General features: G+C 45.1%; 1 protein-coding gene across 4 annotated transcripts in view; it reads right to left on the bottom strand.

Moving 5' to 3' along the window:
• The window catches only part of REM2 (RRAD and GEM like GTPase 2), a 278,221-nt gene that overhangs the window by 37,379 nt on the left and 220,956 nt on the right, over nucleotides 1-19,886 (bottom strand). The gene's annotated exons all lie outside the window — the stretch shown is intronic.

Below are 19,886 nucleotides of genomic sequence, written 5' to 3'. Positions count from 1 at the left end.
TTGCAATGTCTTTTATAGAACGCTAATTGCTCAATACGTCTAAGCAGTGTAGGTGTGCAAACCTGTCTCACATTTACTTGCACAATGCGTGCCAAATAATTGCACTAGGATTGGTGTAGTCGCTATAGGTCTTGGGTGCTCCTTGGTGGGCCTGTGGCACTGTAATTAATCATTTGAATAAGGTTATAAACATTCTGACAGTCGTGTATAGTTTTAATGTTTACTCAACAAATAGAAGTACAGAATACATAAGCTGGACTTTCAGTCAATTAAGCATGTAATTGGCAATATATGGCGAACACAGTAAAGCTCTACAGAAAATCCAGCACAGATTCGCCTTCTAAAAAAGTGAAAAGGTGAACGCCTCAACACAGGAAAAGCATGTGTTCTATTGGGCTGTTGCCAACAGACTTCATACATTCACTATACAAGTACATGTTTCACAGGTTATGCACCAATGAGGAACAAGCAAAGAGAAACATCTTACAACAGGATACATTCAAGGACGCTCTCATAAGTCTACTAATTTAGAGTTAAGTGTTCCCAGAGTCTATTCAGGTGACATGACTTGTTACATAGTATTTGATTCGGGTTGGGACAGTTAGGCTGTCTTTGAGTAGGTCCACCGCGTTCAGTGTGACTCGGAAAATCTCAGTTTTAGTGTAAACCTACAAGTCTTTATTACAGGAGGAAATAACAGATCACGTAATAGGTTGCAGTGTCTCATGCTTTCTTCCATTTTGGATAAGATTGACTTAAGTTAATGTAAGCTTAATTGCTTGTGCCCTAAACACTATGATTCACGTAAACAGATCCCAGAGCAACATAGAAAAAAAAAGGTTTTTTTAATGGCTTTCTAGTTTAACTTACTTTTAGATTTTGGGGTAAATTATTCCTGTCAGTGAGAATTTAGGCTTTTACATTCATATACATAAAAATATATACATCTGTGCCGAGTTATGATGTTTTAGGGTCATCATGTTTTCTCAGTCAAGTAAAGATCACGCTTTTCAGGAAATGGTTATTAATTGCTAACTATGTGTATCGATGCGTAGGCCATAGAATTTGGGCGTTAGTACATACACTGTTGGCCACTGCTTGACTTGAGGTGTCTCTGCTGTGAACCACAACACTTGTAGGGCTAGACTTCAAACTTGTTTTGGCTTTGAGTGCCCCTTAGCCAAATCTTTTGAAGTCAGACCTGTCCAAAACTTTGCCAAGTATTGGAGGAGCGGGTTTCCACCATGCTTGGCAATCACTCAAATACTGAAACAGAATCTCCGTCTCTTTTAGAAAAAAATTAGCCTCAACACTTTGACCTTTAAGCAGGAAAGGGGCCCCGGCCCTAATGACAACAAGGAAAAAATAACCACTTTTATAAAGTAAGACAATCGTTGTGATGCAATGGGCCCCTCACACTCTTGGACCTTGACACCACTGCACCTGCAGCATCACAATACCTGCAGCCCTGTGAAGCAAACCATCTCCTCTGCCCACTCCACTGGGCTATCACTCGTAGGCTCGAGGCCCAAAGCAGGGTGCCTGCCCCTTTGTCAGGGGCAAAAAAGGGGAAAGAAACCCACATCTCGCCCACGTTGCCTGGGCCCTGTTCTGTGCACAGCAAGGGTGACCAGCAGGTCTTTAATGCTAGAAAGGAAAATCTGCATGTAACACATATGCCGAAGTGGGCGAGATATATGGGAAACATGCCCAAGCTTTTTAATTTTAGTTTGCAAATACAGTTTCCATACTTTTTGTTAAAAAAATAACCATTGATCAACAGTTAATGCGGTCCTTGATGTGCCTCTGGCTGAAAGTGAAGGGGAGAGATAGGGTAAGATTTCCTGTATTGTGAACCGGAGGGTGGGACAGCGACCGAAAGAAGAAACCGGCCTTCTCGTAAGAATGCCTGCTACCTGGAAGAAATATAAAAGCCTGTCACTAGTAAATCACCAAATGTAAAGGCAGCTTGGGAGGCAGCATAGGCTTTAATTGATGGAGTCACTCTTAAGGTTTATGGTGACAAAGATTTAGGGCCAGATGAAGAAAGCAGTTTTTTGGTTGCAAATGTTCTAATTCGAAGTTTGGGGACGAAATACATCTTTTAGCAATGTACAACAAGCATTTACAATGCAATAGGTCTCGGGTTAATTAAGTTTGAGCTATTGGCAACGCTAAATATTGCAACACCAACTACAACAAAAGTCTATAAATTGTAGGCCAAAAAAATGTGTATTTATTTTTGTAGCAATGGTTGCATGCTGCGCTTTAGATGAATATGTTTAAAAGTAAAGTGCGCCATACTGCGATTGCTACAATAGTTCATTGCGGATGAGTTAACAAATGATGTGTGCACTGATGGCTGTTGGTGTGTGTGCCTGGTGGAAGCGTGCACTGACGGCTGGTGGGGTTTGTGCCCGGTGAAAGCATGCACTGACAACTGGTGGTGTGTATGTCTGGTGAAAGCGTGCAGTGGTGGATAGTGGTGTGTACTGGTGAAAGTGTGCACTGACGGCTGGAGGAGTGTGCCTGCTGAAAACGTGCACCGCCTACAGCACCACTCAACCCCCAACGCCTACATCACCACTCAATCCCCACCGCGTACAGCACCGCTCAACGCGCAATGCCTACATCACTACTCAACCCACAATGCCTACAGCGCCACTCAATCCCCACCGCGTACAGCACCACAACGCCTACATCACCACTCAACCCGCAACGCCTACAGCACCACTCAATCTCCACAGCGTACAGCACCACTCAACCCGCAACGCCTACAGCATCACTCAACCCACAAAGCCTACAGCACCACTCAACCCGCAACGCCAACAGCACCACTCAATACCCATCGCGTACAGCACCACTCAATCCCCATCGTGTACAGCACCACTCAATCCCCATCGCGTACAGCACCACTCAACCCGCAACGCCTACAGCACCACTCAATCCCCACCACGTACAGCACCACTCAACCAGCAACACCTACATCACCACTCAACCCGCAACGCCTACATCACCACTCAACCCGCAACGCCTACAGCACCACTCAACCCGCAACGCCAACAGCACCACTCAACCCGCAACGCCTACAGCACCACTCAACCCGCAACGCCTACAGCACCACTCAACCCGCAACGCCTACAGCACCACTCAACCCGCAACGCCTACAGCACCACTCAATCCTCACCACGTACAGCACCACTCAATCCCCACCACGTACAGCACCACTCAACCCGCAACGCCAGCAGACAGACACCGGCACTGTCTGGTAGGTTCGACCTAAAAAGGATGCAAATCAATCCACAGGAGTTGCAAGCCCTACTACAAAAGGCCCATCTGCTATTCAGACCAATCCATAAATTATGTCCATGTCACAATTCACTTGGGGAAGGCAGTCTGTACCATCCCAACAGCATGGAGTGGGGGACATGCTGTACAGGGTCTTCGACACAGCTCAATTCTTTGCTAATGTGTTTGAGACAGAAGGAGCTTGTTTGTCAGTGGGAGGATGGCATGCAATTGAGGTGCCAAGAAATCAGGGGATCCCAGGGGGAAGCACAGGGAGTGGCTTGGTGACTTGAGGTGGGAAGGTGGACAGCAGTGCATGCTCTCCTTCGCAAGTGTGGACACAGCTGCAAATGAGTTGTTTCACAGTCAACAGAAATGGGAACAGAGGCCAAAACAGGAAGGAAGTTTACACATGTGGAACAGGGCCATGCATGCTTTACTTGAAAAGGCATTTTACATTTTAATTTAATTGTTTTTAGTTTTATATAGCGCAAGGGCATCAGAGTATTTTATATTAGCATGCCAGCACGCAGCTCCACTCAAGCGCTTTCCGTGGCCGTCAGATGGTCAGTTAGAGTTACAGACAATAGACGCTACAGGCTTTATTTTTCCCAAACCTGGAGTAACACGCTTTGCACGTAGTTTGCACATTTACCTTGCTTGCTGCCGAGTAAAGGGCACCAGACTTCCTCTCAGTAGAAAACCTTGACCAAAACGTGCAGGAAGAGTATGCGACGCGCACTCCTGTCAGGCACTGCTGAGAACTCAAATCACTGAAAGGGATCGCTTTCGCGATTGCTATAGTAAAAAAAAAAAAAAAAAGTCTAGTGGTGCACGCGTGCGCCACTGCAGGCATATGTCTTCAATTATCGCGCCCGTGTCGGCACGATAATTAAAGACATATAGGCTTTGGTGCACGTAACAGACACCAATAGGCCATGGGCGGAGCTACGCCACCACCCATGGCCTATTGCGTGTTCCGTTTAAAAAATACACGCACACAAAGCCCAATCAAAATGGACCTAGGAAATAACATGCACGAGCTGTGTGGAATTTCCAGGTCCATTTTTAAAACCCAGAGAAAAAGACTCTGGCTGCGCGAACACTGCTGCACAGTGTACGCTAGGCCGAGACCTAAAAAACATTTTAGAAGTCATTAACTACCAACTTCCAAAATGGGTTTAGAAATGGATAAGAAAGTGATATTTGGAAGGACTGTGTTTTAGGTATTCCTTCCAAATAGCAATTACTATCCATATGTATCAATGGTTTAGGACAGAAATAGCTTTGGTAAACAATTAAAAAGTTACAGTTCACCAAGTTGGTGTGGTAACCCAGTTGCAAAAAGAAGGGGCGCCCTGGGGAACCTTTCCCTTTGCTAAGGTTAAAGAGGTTTGTTTGGGATTAGGCAGTGATCAAAAGGATGTTTTTCTAAATGCAGGCAGGTTTTCTTTAAGGAACATTGGCCACATAAAATAATTAAAATAATTACGTTGTTGAAATACAATCACATATATGATCTGTTCACACCAACAGGCCACCATCCCAATGAAGGTCTCCAATCGCACCGAGTTAGAATTTGTGACCTACCTAAATCAATATTCATGGGTCATATGTTTAGGTCAGATAGCAACCCACTATGATTTGGATTTTTCAGAACAAACCTATCAGTACCATGGCAAGTTCTTAAACATTTTTACTGGTGGCAAAAATACTGGTTTCAATTTGCAACTAATATTTTGCAACCATAGATTTGCAAATGTGCCCTTTTATCATTTTTGAGAGGCAATGTAAGGGTGTTACCAGCAGAGTTCTACAAGGAGTCCTTTTAATGGACACAATATTTTTGACACGTTACTTATCTATCACTTAATTATATACTTTGAAAGCACTTATTTTATTTTACACACCAATTCATTTTGCAGCCCCTATCTTGTACTGTGTAATGCAATTATAAAATAATGACGTGTATTCACAGCACTTTCTATCACAGGATGTGTGATCATAGCACTATAAATAGCACTATAAACACGTCACTATTCCCCACTGCATCCACCAGGATTCATTTCTGTGGCTCTCTGGTCTCACGCAGATATCTGCAGTGATCACATTAATCAATTGAGGTTGCATAAGGTAAAATAGTCCCGTTCCCACCAGTTCAATTTGTATTTAGTTTTCATTTAAAGTGTATACCTTAATTTATATGCAGTTATGTAAAGATGAAGAAAAAAAAAAAGGTAGCAGAATGTCTTTGGCCTGGCTACCACACTCATTAACGTGCCCCATAGAAGTCCGGATTACAGTCCCATTTTTTTATGCACTTCAAAGTTGCATGTAAATAAACATACCTGAAAACCTACCAAATACACAAGGTCATGCTTCCAGGCCATCTTCATTTACAAGTACTTGCTGAGGCATTTGTGCGTCTCTGGAATACAGCTGCAGAATTCCAAGGGGTCGCGCCCCACAATTCAAAGGCCCCTGAGCTCGAATTTAGAAAATATCCCCACATATCCCGGAAGTTTTTTCAGCAAAGCAATAGCCAGTAGCTAGGCCTGGTGAAGTCTTATTTTATGCGCAATCTAATGTGTCAGTGTGTGCTCAAAGCCAACAGAATGTGAGAAGCAGACCAGGCGAAAGGCACAAGTTTACAAAGTAGTGCTTTTGATTGGTCCAGGCGATCTGTGAACATTGGTTTGTCTTAAAATAAAGTCCATTGAATGATTTGCAGGGTCAGGGTAGGCGTAAAGGACGAAGGTAAACGTTGGATGGCGCAGGGAAGCATGTAAAACAAGCATTGGCACAGCCAATAGGTCTCGCCGTTGGGACCTTATAAGTGTTTAGCCATGAAACAGTTGATTTGTTGCACCAAGGATATTGTGCTGGATAACTAAATACTTATAAAGGTCCCAAAGGCAAGACATATTGGCTATGCCAATGCTTGTTTAAGTGGAGTCAGTGATCCCTGAGACCACTGCCTGCTCTTAAAAAATATTTTTATTTACATTCTCAAAGATAAAGCGATCCTTGTGACCCCTCCCCTTTGCAAATGGGTTACCACCAGTTCTGGTTTTAAGTTTTTAGGTTTCGGCCTGGCCGCAGCACTGCGAAGCAGTGCTCCGCCCAGGGCGAAATCTTATGTCCTACAGTATGGGGCTTCGTCCCGCCTCTGTCTTCCATTGGCTAGCTCCATAAATGGAGGCTAGCCATTGGAAGAGATTGGCTGTCAATCACTCTTTCCCCGTCGGAACGCGATTCGGGGGCGTTTCTGGGTCTTTTTTTAAGTCCCGCCCTCTCCTCTTCCCATTGGCTGGAATTTTACCTTCCAGCCAATGGGAAGGGGAGAGCACGCAAACACGCCCCCGAATCCCGAAACGAACTGTTGCTCTGTTCCAGACTTTTGCCATCCTCACACTCATTTTTTTAGTTTCATAACACGTTTCCTGTCTTATTAGTTAATAATGTATTTTCTGTTTAGTTTCCAATTCTTGAACATATATAGTTTTAACTCAGCTATTGTCAGATATGCGTGGGAAAACACGTACCAAGAAGCTGTAATATAATGCAATCCCAAAGGTGGCATCCTGCTCTCCATGCCCATTCTCTGAGTTAAGTTGTTGACATACTTTCTTAATTAAACGGAGCTTAAGCTCGTGCTTGGCTGGGGAGAGGTTAACTCAGTCGTTTGCCTTTTTTTTGTGACCAGACACGTTTGCGGTGCGCTGATTGAGGTTCCTGTTTCTGGTGCCAGTGTATTTATTGGACAGGCCGCAAGTTCTCGGCTTCTTTCTTGCTGCTTCCCAACAGAGCGCCTTTTGTATCCCCTGAACAATGACAGGGGCCTCCCATTGGCTGACGTCCGCCGGCCAGGGCCTCGTGGACACTGCGGCCGGTTTCCGCTTCCTGTTATGATTGTTGTGTGCAGACAGAAGAGGGCATGCAGCTGAGGGGAAACTCGGCTGCGACCAGCATCCATAACTTCCATTTTAGGATGGCTCATCTCCGAGCAGCTGAAGGAAAAACACCCGATAAGAGTGTTTTGTCTAGACTTCTTTTTTCCAGACAGATGAAAGACAGTTATTCGCGTTAGCTAATATTCAGGGATGTTCTTTCATGTGTCAGGGAAGCAAGCAGCATGCAGGCCTTTTGTGAAAATGTAAAAGATCAACAAATACTTGTGGCTCAGAATCATAACTCACTGGCCCTATAGGGATCATATGGAGCAATTGTGTCATGCCAAAGATGGTAAAACCCAGTAACAACATTGGTAACCGCCTTGGGAAGCAAGCAGGTGGACACACCCTCACAAAATTAGAATTAATATGTTTACACTGAAAAAGTACTCCCTTTGGTCCTGTTTGGGCGCTGACACAAATGAGTAAATACATTGTTTCGCACAGGGGAGGCTCTCACGCATTCAAACAGATAAACCAGAGTATCATATGAGGAAAGACCAGTTCCTTCCTGCCTGGCTCTTCTTCTGAACCAGGTCGTAACTTGAGCAGTGAGGTAACAGGGAAATAAAACCCTGCTTCGTATACTGCTGTGATGTCTGGCCTCAAAGTTTCAAAGGATGCTACATTAGCATGCCTACAGGTACACTATGTTTTCTTGGTCATAGTCTGCAACCACTGTGAGACATGGGTAGTGATCTGGGGGGTTTTCTTGACTATTTGGGCGTTGTGTTGAGCAAGATATGTAAACTTTTTTGTTGTTGCCACTAGTGAATATTTTAGAGGTTTTGTACTGCTTTATATTGTAGACAAAATGTGAACTTTTACAACTATTCTGTTCACTCAGTGTAGGACCCCTTTGAAATACTATTAAAATATTTGAAATATGAATTTGCTGACCATTAAAAGTAGTTTTAGAGCTATCAATTTCATATACCAACACATGTTTGCTTTTTTGGATTCACATAACGTGGGACACAGAGGAAACTATAAACTATAAAAATACTTTTTAAACTAAATGTCTCTCCAAGCCAGTTACACAACTGTGATCTTTTTGGATAGAACTGCCTTACAATCTTTCACACAGATGTTGAAGTTTTTGCTTCGTTAGCTAAAGCCAAAAGTGCTTCAGGTCACAGTTTACCTTAATTATGGTCATTTGTGTGGTTAAAAAATGATGAGGGGTGAATCACTCGCAATTACAAATTCAAGTGCACCTCGTTGGTATCTATTTATATATTTTGAAGAGGTTTTGATGGGTGCGCACCGGGTCAATTCAAGCTTTGTTCAGTGTATGCAGATCATCTTGGTGCTGGATCACACCTGCTCACACACCAGGGAGTACAACATAGACATGGCCATGGACTTAAAGTCACAACAGGCCTTGACCCTTTGGACAGTCGCAATGCCTAAGTAGGCTGTCGCACTCATCACCCATTATACCTCTTTCTTCCACCACCCTACACTTCCTGGCCTTTTATCTCAATTTTGCTGTTTTTTTTCATCCATGCTTTCTTTTTTTGTTGCTTGTTTTTTAGGTTTCGCCTGGCGAAAGCTGCGCAAGCAGCGTTTCGCGCAGGCGAAATGTAATGGTATCTCAGTATTGGGGACTTGAACCCACCCCTTTTTCCATTGGCTAGCTCCATAAATGGAGGCTAGACATTGGAAGACATTGTTGTCAATTACCCTTTCCCCCCGTCACGACGCGATTAGTGGGTGTTCCCGTGTCTTTTTTTAAGCCCCTCCCCCCACACCCTCCCTCTCGCTGTCCCGATGTCCATGCCTTTTCCCGCCCGCCCAGTGTCCGTGCCTCCTCCCTCCCGCCCGCCCACTGTTCGATGCTGTCCAACCTTTGTTTATCCCCCGCCCTCCCTCCCGTTGTCCGTGCCTTCTCCCTCCCGCCCGCCCGCCCACTGTCCGTGCCCTCTTGTATGACAGAGTGGCAATGCCTGCTGCTGGAATCTCATAGTACTTAAGAACTTGTATTGTGATAAAGAGTGTGCTGATTGGCGTGCACTAAGCAAACTCTAAAAAAAGAAACACAGCGCACGTCAACTGTGCTGTACAGCTGTCTGTCGGTCTGTCATCTGAGGTCTGGGGTGATAGATTTCGTTTTTTGGGTAAAATATGTGTGAATATCGTAATATATCCTCACTTGTCAATCAGTTTAAAAGGACCGTCAAACAGTAAATTCAAAGCAGACTGTAGCAATCTCCAAAACAGCTGCGGACCTGTTTCGTTGAAAGATGCAAGTGTAATCCAACAGGCAGCTCCAGCAACTGCAATTCCTTTTTGAGCGCGCCTACAAAACACACCATTGAGTCAGTCATATAATACAGACACGGGGCTTTTCGGGCCGAGTGACCTTTTCAAAGCAACCTGTTGTCATCTGTTCTTGACGGGAGTCTTTTGTTAACTCATCGGCCCAACGCCTTGATCTGACCCGTGCGAACAGTATTTACTCACAACAGGTCCCACAGGCCGAGAGTGATTTAAACCTATAAAGGAGAAGGGGCGGCTCTTTCCCACACTCCGATCCTTTGTGTCCGGGCCCCAGATGTCATAACCCCTCCCTCCCTGTAATGTGCCACACTTCTATTGTCCCTGCTGCTCTCTGATTGGCTGCTGAGTGTGGGAACCTCTCTCCAGCCCCAAGCTTGCACGGAGGAGCACTGTATAGGGATGTATTGCAGAGCCGTGATATAAACACTCAGATAATGATGGTAAATAAGCTCGCTGGGGCTGTCAGTCTGCGTCTGTCAGTGCCTGATGCACCACAGCAGTCTGTGTGTAGACTAAAGCTCCTATTTAGCTTTCAAGACTTACTTACTGACCTTTGTCAGCTCATAACCCTTTAAATATTCTTATTCTGACTGAGTCCGCCAACACTCCATATAGGAGGTGACTCCATACATGTATTTATTGCCTTGTAATGAAAGACGTCCCAGTGCCGCTCCCTGTTAGTCAGTGCTTTAAATGGGCAGGTACTGTCCGGTACAGAGTACCAGCACTTTTTAGGTTTCGCCTGGCGTCCGCTGCGCAGCAGCGTTCGCGCAGGCGAAATCTAATGTTAGAACAGTATGGGGGACTTGAACCCGTAATGTTAGAACAGTATGGGGGACTTGAACCCGCCCCTTCTTCCATTGGCTAGCTCCATAAATGGAGGCTAGCCATTGGAAGAGATGGGTGTCAGTTACTCTTTCCCCCGTCACAACGCGATTCGGGGGCGTTTCTTGGTCTTTTTTTAAGTCCCGCCCCCCACACCATCCCTCTCGCTGTCCGGGCCTTCTCGAAGTTCTCCCTCCCGCCCGCCCACTGTCCATGCCTCCTCCCTCCCGCCCGCCCACTGTTAGTGTTCGATGCTGTCCAACCTTTGTTTATACACCGCCCTCCCTCCCGTTGTCCGTGCCTTCTCCCTCCCGCCCGCCCGCCGTCCGTGCCTCCTCCCTCCCGCCGCGGTCTCACGGTGAGTACGTTCACGTCGGGCTTAAGAGGCAAAAAATCAAGGCGCTTTAGTCCGTAGAACAGCCCTCCACGAGCGTCGGCCTTAATGTTTTCTGTACAATTAAAGCAGAATAAATCTTATTGTCTACAGGGTGTAAGCCGGTAAATGTTTAACCATCACTGCTCCAATAAATCACCCCCACCTTTAGGCTTTGAAGTGCTGAATGTTTTAGCAGCCTCAGACATAGAATGTCCCTGCGCGCTCCCGTCAAGCGGGCTGGTGTGACTAATGCATGTGCATTCGAGCCTAATGCTGAAATTACAGCCCGCGAAGGGGGAGAGTGATGAGTATTTTCCTTGTAACCGCTCCTTGAAAGTTGAGTGGCACAGCAGGTAAATACTGTTTTGCAGTAGAGACTCGCGAACTAAAGGCAGGCGAGGGCCCGGCTCACGTGGAGGGAGCCTGGGAAGAGCCGGCGGGCTTCGATGCGCCTCACGAGGGGCAGAACGAACGGATTTTTGTGAGCCGTTTTCAGGGGGATAGCGTTGCCCATTAGGCGGAATAAAGAAGTCCTCGTTATAACAGCTGCGCGGTGTTGGTTACAGCGTCGGCATTCCTTTGGTAGGCCCGCATTTGTGTGCATGCTTTTTGAAGCACAACATTTAATGATAGCAGGTGTGACCTTTCACCCTTTCCAACTGAAGAACCTTATTGTCAGAAAGCCAGTCTCCAAATATGTAAGCAGAACACGACAATTATGTGCTGTTATGTCTCGGAGCGGAGTGCAGCTTATGCGGGGGTGGGTGAGGGCAGGGGGCGCACACCTATGATTGTGGTGCCTTTGCTTCTGTGGGGATCAGAGTTTAGCGGTATAGATTGACAGCCTTGAATAACCGCGCTATTAGGCCTCAAGGAACGGGACAGGGAAAGTTGAGTGATTTCTGGCGTCACCAGAGCTTAAAGACCAGCAGCAGCACTGCGTTAAATGTGAGCACTATTGTGAATACATCTTTTGTAACAGATAAAACGTCTGCAAGTGCAGGACTGGGCCCCAGATTACCAGCGAGGGGTTAGGCCCCGGTTTGCTCTGGTTTGTTAGTTTGGGTCCTTGTGCCACTTACTGTACAAGAGTCAACAAAGCCTACTCTCTTCTTGTTTCATTACATCTCATGAGGGAGTGATGGTGCTGGGGCTGCTACGGGGAAATGTGTGTAATACTGGGGAGGGGGGGGAATGGTCAAGTGCATGGGGGAGAGTGCTGTCAGTATGATTCCGGTTATCAGAGTCCTGTCCATGGGTTGGTGATGGGGTCTGGATGTGTGCTGCCTTGGGAGGAATGACTGCATGCCTCTTGTGCTGGAATTGGTGTTTTTTTTAGGTTACAGGTATTTATGATAATTAATGCTGCTCTGTGTCGTGGCTTGCTCTTTATCTTCATATTTAGTCATAACATACCTATAAATTGTCCAGGCACAGCATGTTAGTGGGGGTCGATATCATTTAAAAGCAGGGGGTCTGTGTGGTGGGTGGGTGCGTGTGGCTGTGTGTGTGTGTGTGTGTGTGTGTGTGTGTGTGTGTGTGTGTGTGTGTGTCTGTGTGTGTGTGTCTGTGTCTGTGTGTCTGTGTGTGTGTGTCTGTGTGTGTCTGTGTGTGTGGGTGCAAATGCAATAGAAAACGCATTTGCGAGAGATTAAGCTATTGGCATTGTAAATGACAATGCCATTTATTTATATGTTTTCAAAAACAACACATAAATAAAACGTTTGTCATTTACAATGCCAATAGCTCTAACTTTTGCAAAGGCGAAACCGTTGCATTGTAAATGCTTGTTTTTGTTTGTTTCGGTGGTAAAGTATTCCTATTTTGCAACCAGAACTTGGTGGCAAAACAGTAATACATACCATACGGATTCGGTATTTGGAAGGGATGCCCTATACACGCCCCTTCCAAATACTGAATCGCAAATGCAAAATGCAATTTCAATAACAAGTACATTTAAAAAAGCATTTTTCAGGTCACAAATGGCCCGGTTGTGCGAATCGGGCCATTTACGACCAGAAAAATGCTTTGTGCATTTGGCCCATTATGCTGCGAGGTGGAGGTGTAAAAGGGAAGGCTAAACAGCACTTAAAATAATATCAGTGAGGCAGGCTAACTGTTACTATATGCAAACCGTTTAATATATACCGCTAATCTGAATTACATATAATGCTAGTTAAATTGTATTTCTTATCACAGGATTTTAAATTTCAGATTGGTATTTGGATGGCCTTGTTCTCGTATTAATCATCCTGAGCAGCACGTGTTTTAGTGTCGCTCAGAATTTATTGCAATCTGACATGCTTAAGGTTGCAGGAGTTGGCAAACCTGAGTAGATAGCATAAGGTCTCCAAAATTGAAGCAAGGCTGGAGGCCAGAGGGAGGTTTAGCAGGATGGGAAGAGGCATGAGATCATCCCCAGAACTTACAAGACTGGCAAATGGGACGGTCTTGCAGCAGGCGGAGCATCTGCGCAATCACAGCAGATTTCCAACAGATGGAGACCGCCCTGGTAAAGTCTATGTGCTTAGGACACACTGCAGGCCAGCTTTTTGCAATATGGACGGCTTACGTGGAAGTGGTGGGGGTATGGACGCGTTCAGAAAGCCCTTTTCTTTCAAAAAGCTACCAAGCAATTTTAAGGCGCAGTCACGCCTATAACAAGCATTGGCCACCCAGGCGGCGTAGCCCTAAAAGTGATGCGGCCGCAAAAGCAATGAGGAAGAGAGTTGTGTGCGCGCTAAACCGGAAGAAAAAAAAACGCCAGTGGTGACGTGATCTGTGGTGGGGGAGGGATTAGCCATTGACAGAAACCCAGCAGCTGCGCGTGTGCACGCACACATGAACGCAAGCTTGAGGCCAGCAAAAGCCTCAGGTCAGCACTTTCAAAAGCCACTCACTAAATTTCTTGCGGCACATGCGCTGACTCAGTGAGACCTAAAAACGTACTACCCACCCTTCGAAAGGAACACAAATATATATATATATATATTTTTTTAGCCGAGGAAGTAGCAATGAGGTCATTCTAAACTATTTTATGGCTAGGGACAAATAAAGCTACAGGTGCTCGCTTTTGTGTGACAAAAATGTGAGTTCCAATTCTCTTTGCGATTATTTAATTTTTATTTGTAACCCACAGAAGTTCCGGCCCCCTAGTGATTTATTTTAAACTCTTATAGTCGGGTTTTCAGTATTATCGGGGTACAATGCTGATCAGCAGCTCTTTTCACTGTTATGTTTCAACTTTCTGGCCTTCGACTGGCCACAAGTTTACCGTATATCCTATTACGGTCTGCTTTGCTAATGTTGTATTCTTATATTACACAGTTCTTATGCTATAATATATTACACAGTTCTATAACATGACAGCAGACTTACATCTGTGATATTCATGTCCCCCTCTTTTTGAAGTATGTGGAATCAGTGCACCAGGCAGATGAACCCACGATGTACCAAGCTTCAGAGTTCGCCCTTGGTTCTCCCATCCTGAGTAAAATACCTCTGTTGACACCTGCACCCATTGCAGAGATGTGGGGTTTCAAACAAACCATGTATTTTCTAATGCACCAGAAATGCATCCAGCAGGTGACTGCACTCAGGGGTTTGTGAGAATGGCCATAAATATTTACTAGATGGACGTGGCTGCGCCTAGAGGGCAGCGTGCGCTGAACGACCCTCCTTGGGTCAGCCTCCGAGGTTTGAGGGAGATCTGATCACTTACTACTGGAAAGCAAGCCTGCACTATGTAAATGGCCGTGCACACTGGCTTGAGGAGTTGGTCACACATGCACTAAATCAGTGCTTAATTTGAACTGGAGGGGGCCGCTGGCACTCATTTTTGGAGACCAGCACTTATTGTTTGGCATCCGACATTTACCGAGAGCAGGAGAAGGAAAACACACCAAGCAGAAGGATGGAGAATCATCACAAAGGGAGAGAGCAGGAACCTGCAAGAGAGGGATAAAGAGGCAGAGTGTGCCTGGCAGTGGATTAAAAATGCATGCAGTGGATTTAAGACTGCGCAGTCTTGGTATTCAGCAAGCCAACATTGCATTGCACCAGCCACGGGCTCATGAGCAGAGTTTTGGGCACCTGTATTCTTTAACAAATTAAGCACTGCACTAACTGGTAAAAAAAAATACATACTGTGGCAGCACAGACACTTGTAGAAGTCTGATAAAAAAAGTGCATGAAAGCAGGAGCACAACTCTGGGGTAGGGGCACATAAATGGTCTGTTCACACATGTGAATCAAAAGGTAGCCCGATATTCAGGCGTTGATCCCACGCAAAGGCATGTAGGATTGTTTCAGACAAGAGCACTAAATGGAAAGCATATTTCGAGGGGTGGTTGCGCATAAGTTACAAATGCACCAGCAGCCGAGCCTGCATCTTGAATGGAGATCTTCACATAGGCTTGATGAGGTCTGCTTCTTGGCGATAGACGTGCACCCAAGCTTAATGAGGTCTGCATCTTGGTGGCAGACCCGCACACAGGCTTGATGAAGTCTGCATCTTGGTGGCAGACCCGCACACAGGCTTGATGAAGTCTGCATCTTGGTGGCAGACAAGCACACAGGCGTGATAAGGTCTGCATCTCGGCAGTAGACCTGCACACAGGCTTAATGAGGTCTGCATCTTGGCGGTAGGCCTGCACACAGGCCTGATGAAGTCTGCATGTCGGCAGTAGACCTCCACACAGGCTTGATGAGGCCTGCATCTTGGCGGCAGAGCTGCACACAGGCTTTATGAGGTCTGCATCTTGGCTGCAGATCTGCACACAGGCTTTGAGGTCTGCATCTTGGCGGTAGATCTGCACACAGGCTTGATGAGGTCTGCATCTTGGCGGTACATCTACACACAGGCGTGATGAGGTCTGCATCTTGGCGGTACATCTACACACAGGCGTGATGAGGTCTGCATCTTGGCGGCAGACCTGCACACAGGCATGATGGTCTGCATCTTGGCGGCAGACCTGCACACAGGCTTGATTAGGTCTGCATCTTGGCAGTAGGCCTGCACACAGGCTTGATGAGGTCTGCATTTTGGTGGGAGACATGCACACAGTCTTGATGAGGTCTGCATCTTGGCAGTAGACCTACTGAAATGATGCAGAGTTCATCAATCCTGTGTGTAGGTCTACTGCCAAGATGCAGACCTCATCAAGCCTGTGTGTAGATCTGCACACAAGCTTGATAAGGTCTGAATCTGGGAAGAAGACCTGCACACAGGCTTGATGAGGTCTGCATCTTGGCAGTAGGCATGCACACAGGCTTGATGAGGTCTGCATCTTGGCAGTAGACCTGCACACAGGCTTGATGAGGTCTGCATCTTGGCAGTAGGCATGCACACAGGCTAACAAGGAAGGTAAGCAAACCTCAAGCCCTTCAGGTCATGTGGCCCAGTGGCTGACATATAACCTAAGCTGTTGTTGTAATAAGACGATGTCTGGTTGGTCTCGGCATCAAAACAAACCCCCACATCCCGCCCCAAAAATGTGGAGCGAATCGCTTTGTCTCCTGGTGCACCAAACTGCAAAAATAAAAATTTAAAAAAGGCAGTTTTACATTGAACATTTCCAACTACACGAGTCAAATGCGATGCTCCATCACTTACTAGCTTCTGTAATCCTGTCACAACCTTAGCCCACGCACATCATACTGTATAACACCTCATGGTTTAGATGCTGTTAGTAAAATACAATCGTTCTCAGTAAAGTGTTCATCTGCCCTTTGAAACCATGTTACCTTAAAATGAGCAGGTGTTTGCGTTACACAGTGCTTCATTTGAGCCGGTAGATGCCACTGGCACTCCTTTTTGGGGACATGGAATACACCAATGGTCTCCTACATGTGTTTATTAGCAAGAAGGTAGCGCCTCTCTCAAACAAAATAATATAACGGAAACCTAACTGGGGAAGACATCCATTAAGGATAATAACCCTCACTCACCCAAGGGTGACATGCTTCATCATATGGGTCCTCCTTACCAGTGATGAAACCCTAGTCAAACACTGGGAGCTACTACTTCGGTGTTTAAAGAAGGAGCTCAGAGATGTTTTGAAGGATGGCAAACCCATAAGTGAGATGATGAATGTAGTGAGGTATGCAGAGCTGTGTTAAGGAGGGTGTGAGTGACGTTAAAATTGACTACGTAGAATCACTACATGACTTTATTATTGTGTTCTACTTGACAGGGTTAAAATACAGAAGAAACAGCACAGTGGTATGGATATAGAACCACTGTCACTAAATGGTCAACATGTTTCAGCCTGTTGATCTTTACTAAAGTATCAGCGGCTTTCTTCAGGACCAGATCTAATATGTGAACATTGCTGCTGCAATAAAATGAAAAACAAAGTGAAAATTATATTTATACAACACCGGTATTCCTGCGTTTTCCTTTTTCTGTCAGGTTATACCCAGGTATCTATATGTACAAAAAAAGGAAGGGGAGAGAGAGAGAGATTCTGAACAAAGAGACTTATAGAGATGAATGTCTATGGCAACTGAATGACCAAAAATCCTATAGGAAATTACAAATGGACCCTACTAAACGCCTGATGAAGGAAATCAGCAGCAAAGTGGAAGAAGCGAAAGAGAAAAAATGGATCACGGAACATGAGGCAATGTATCTGGTAGTTACTACTCCGATCACACCGTACTTTTATGTTCTTCCTAAGATACATAAAGTGACCAGACCACCACCAGGGAGACCGATCGTTTCAGGGATTGGTTCCCTCCTTGAGCCTCTTTCCACATTTGTGGACGCTTTTCTTCGCCCAATGGTAACACAGATGCCTACCTTCGTCCAAGACACCAAGCATCTTCTGTCAGAAATTCAGGGGCTGTCATTTGATCCTGAAAATGACTGGCTTGTGTCCTTTGACGTAGAATCCCTGTACACCTGCATCCCACAGGATGAGACACTAGCCACAATTAAAACCATGCTTGAGAATCTCAACTGGGAGAGCATAACACCAATAGAATTTGTAATGTTCTGTTCTAGAAAAGTACTTAAAGACAATTTCTTTAAATTTGAGGATCAACTGTACCTCCAAATCTCAGGGACATGTATGGGCAGTGTATGTGCCCCTAGTTTGGCAAACCTATATGTCCATAAAGCAGAACAAGAGATCATACTAACACCTAGCAATCCATTTTTTGACTATCTATGTACCTGGAAAAGGTACATAGATGAAATTTTTGTCATCTGGCAAGGAGATTTAGAGACTCTGAAACTGTTCCATGAGTGGCTGAACCAACAGGACGACTTTCTACGATTCACCCTTGAATTTTCAAGAACCAGTCTGCCGTTTCTGGATCTATCAATTAAACCTAACAATGGCATTCTGGAGACAGAACTGTACAAAAAACCTACCTCATGCAATTCCTTGTTGCCTTTCCAAAGTTATCATCCACGAGCTCTCCGGGAAAATTTGCCATTTGGGCAATTTTTACGGATAAGGCGTAAATGCACTAAACTGGCACAATATGAAGAACATGCCAAAGTATTATCAATTGAATTGAAAGAGAAGAACTATCCCGTCCAACTAATTCGGAAATCCAAAAAAAAGAGCAGCTAACAATACTAGAGAAGCACTGTTAGAGAAAAGTACACCCAACGAAAAGAACGAGAGACTAACATTTGTTAACACATTCTCTAGCTTCTCTTATTCTGTGAAAAAGAGCATTAATAAACACTGGGGGGTACTGAATTTAACTGACAATACGCTCCCAAGGCCATTGTTTGCGTTTAAACGGAGTGCTAACCTAAAGGACAAATTGGTCCATACTCGTCCACATGGCATTAAGAATACAGATCCACAACCCACGTTGTGGAACATGCCTAAAGTGGTGGGCCATTTTCCATGCGGGACATGCACAGTCTGCGCCCAAACCGAGAAAACACTCGAAATTGACATAGGAACCTCACGCCCGTGGAAAATTGACAAACACACAAACTGCAACAGCGATCATCTAATCTATTTGATATGGTGTCCCTGTCAATTGCGCTATGTGGGTATGACTACTAGGAAAATCAAGATCCGCATTCAAGAACATAAGAGTACTATACGTTGCGGCAAACGGTCTACTAAATTGACCAATCACTTTATTGATAAGGGACATGCGGATACTGATTTACATTGGGTGGTCTTGGAAAAACCCTGGATTCCACCACACCTGTCAGACCCCACGAACTTTCTTTTCCGTAAAGAACAACAATGGGTGTACAAACTTAAAACAGATGATGTGGGCCTAAATGATGATATACCCTGGATCTCTATATAACATGTATTTGGAAAATCATTGAGTATATAGATTAGAATTAATAGAGTAATATCAAACCTATAAGTAATAGACTTTGAGTCTCCATGTAAAACTAGGAGCCTTATGGTTTATTACAGTGACACTGGAATGGACAAGTGCTTTCTATACTCACTCATAGATTAGTAAAGAGTAAATACGTAACCAACCTGTATTACTAGTCTGTACCTTGTAAGAGTCTCTCCTACACTTGATTTGTGGTTGCCTACATTATGTGTGAACTGTTCTATCTAGCAAACACACAACCATTGAAGAATATATCTTTAATATCGTAATGGTATATATCTATCCAAGAATTACAAGTGTGTATAACTGTCTATTACCTCAGTAACTCAGTCATTCAGTACCATCAACAAACTCTATCCCCCAATTTGCATGTTCATACCGACCATCAGGGTCTTCACTCTGCGCATGCGCGATAGTATAGATTATTTGACATATCGGCAAAGTGCTGCAACATAAAAGGCCTTGGCATACAGTCCAGAGATGCCAAACGCACATATACAATCGAGTGAACCGACTCGTCTCAGGGCATAATGAACACAGCTTTCACTGTTGTTATTCGCGCATGGACTACACAACATCGCCTTCGCGCATGCGCGGAAGAATAGTGTATTTCGCGCGCAGGCGCAAGCAGAGAACACTGATCTATTGCGCATGTACTATTACAATGCAGGCACCCGCGAAGTCTACCCTTCCATCAGGCCCCAGAGAGCCCTCGCACGGCTGCAATCAATTACGGGCTTGCTATAAAGTCAACAGTCCACCTTCCAGTCGGTACCTCCCGGGGCGAGCTCTTGCAGGCGAGGAGGTACCGACGGATAGGTAAGACAAAG

This window comes from Lissotriton helveticus, chromosome 5_1, assembly GCF_964261635.1.
Source record: "Lissotriton helveticus chromosome 5_1, aLisHel1.1, whole genome shotgun sequence".
NCBI classification, from domain to species: Eukaryota; Metazoa; Chordata; class Amphibia; order Caudata; family Salamandridae; genus Lissotriton; species Lissotriton helveticus.
The sequence above is the reverse complement of the archived record's forward strand: the minus strand, read 5'-3'. Positions and strand labels throughout refer to the sequence as shown.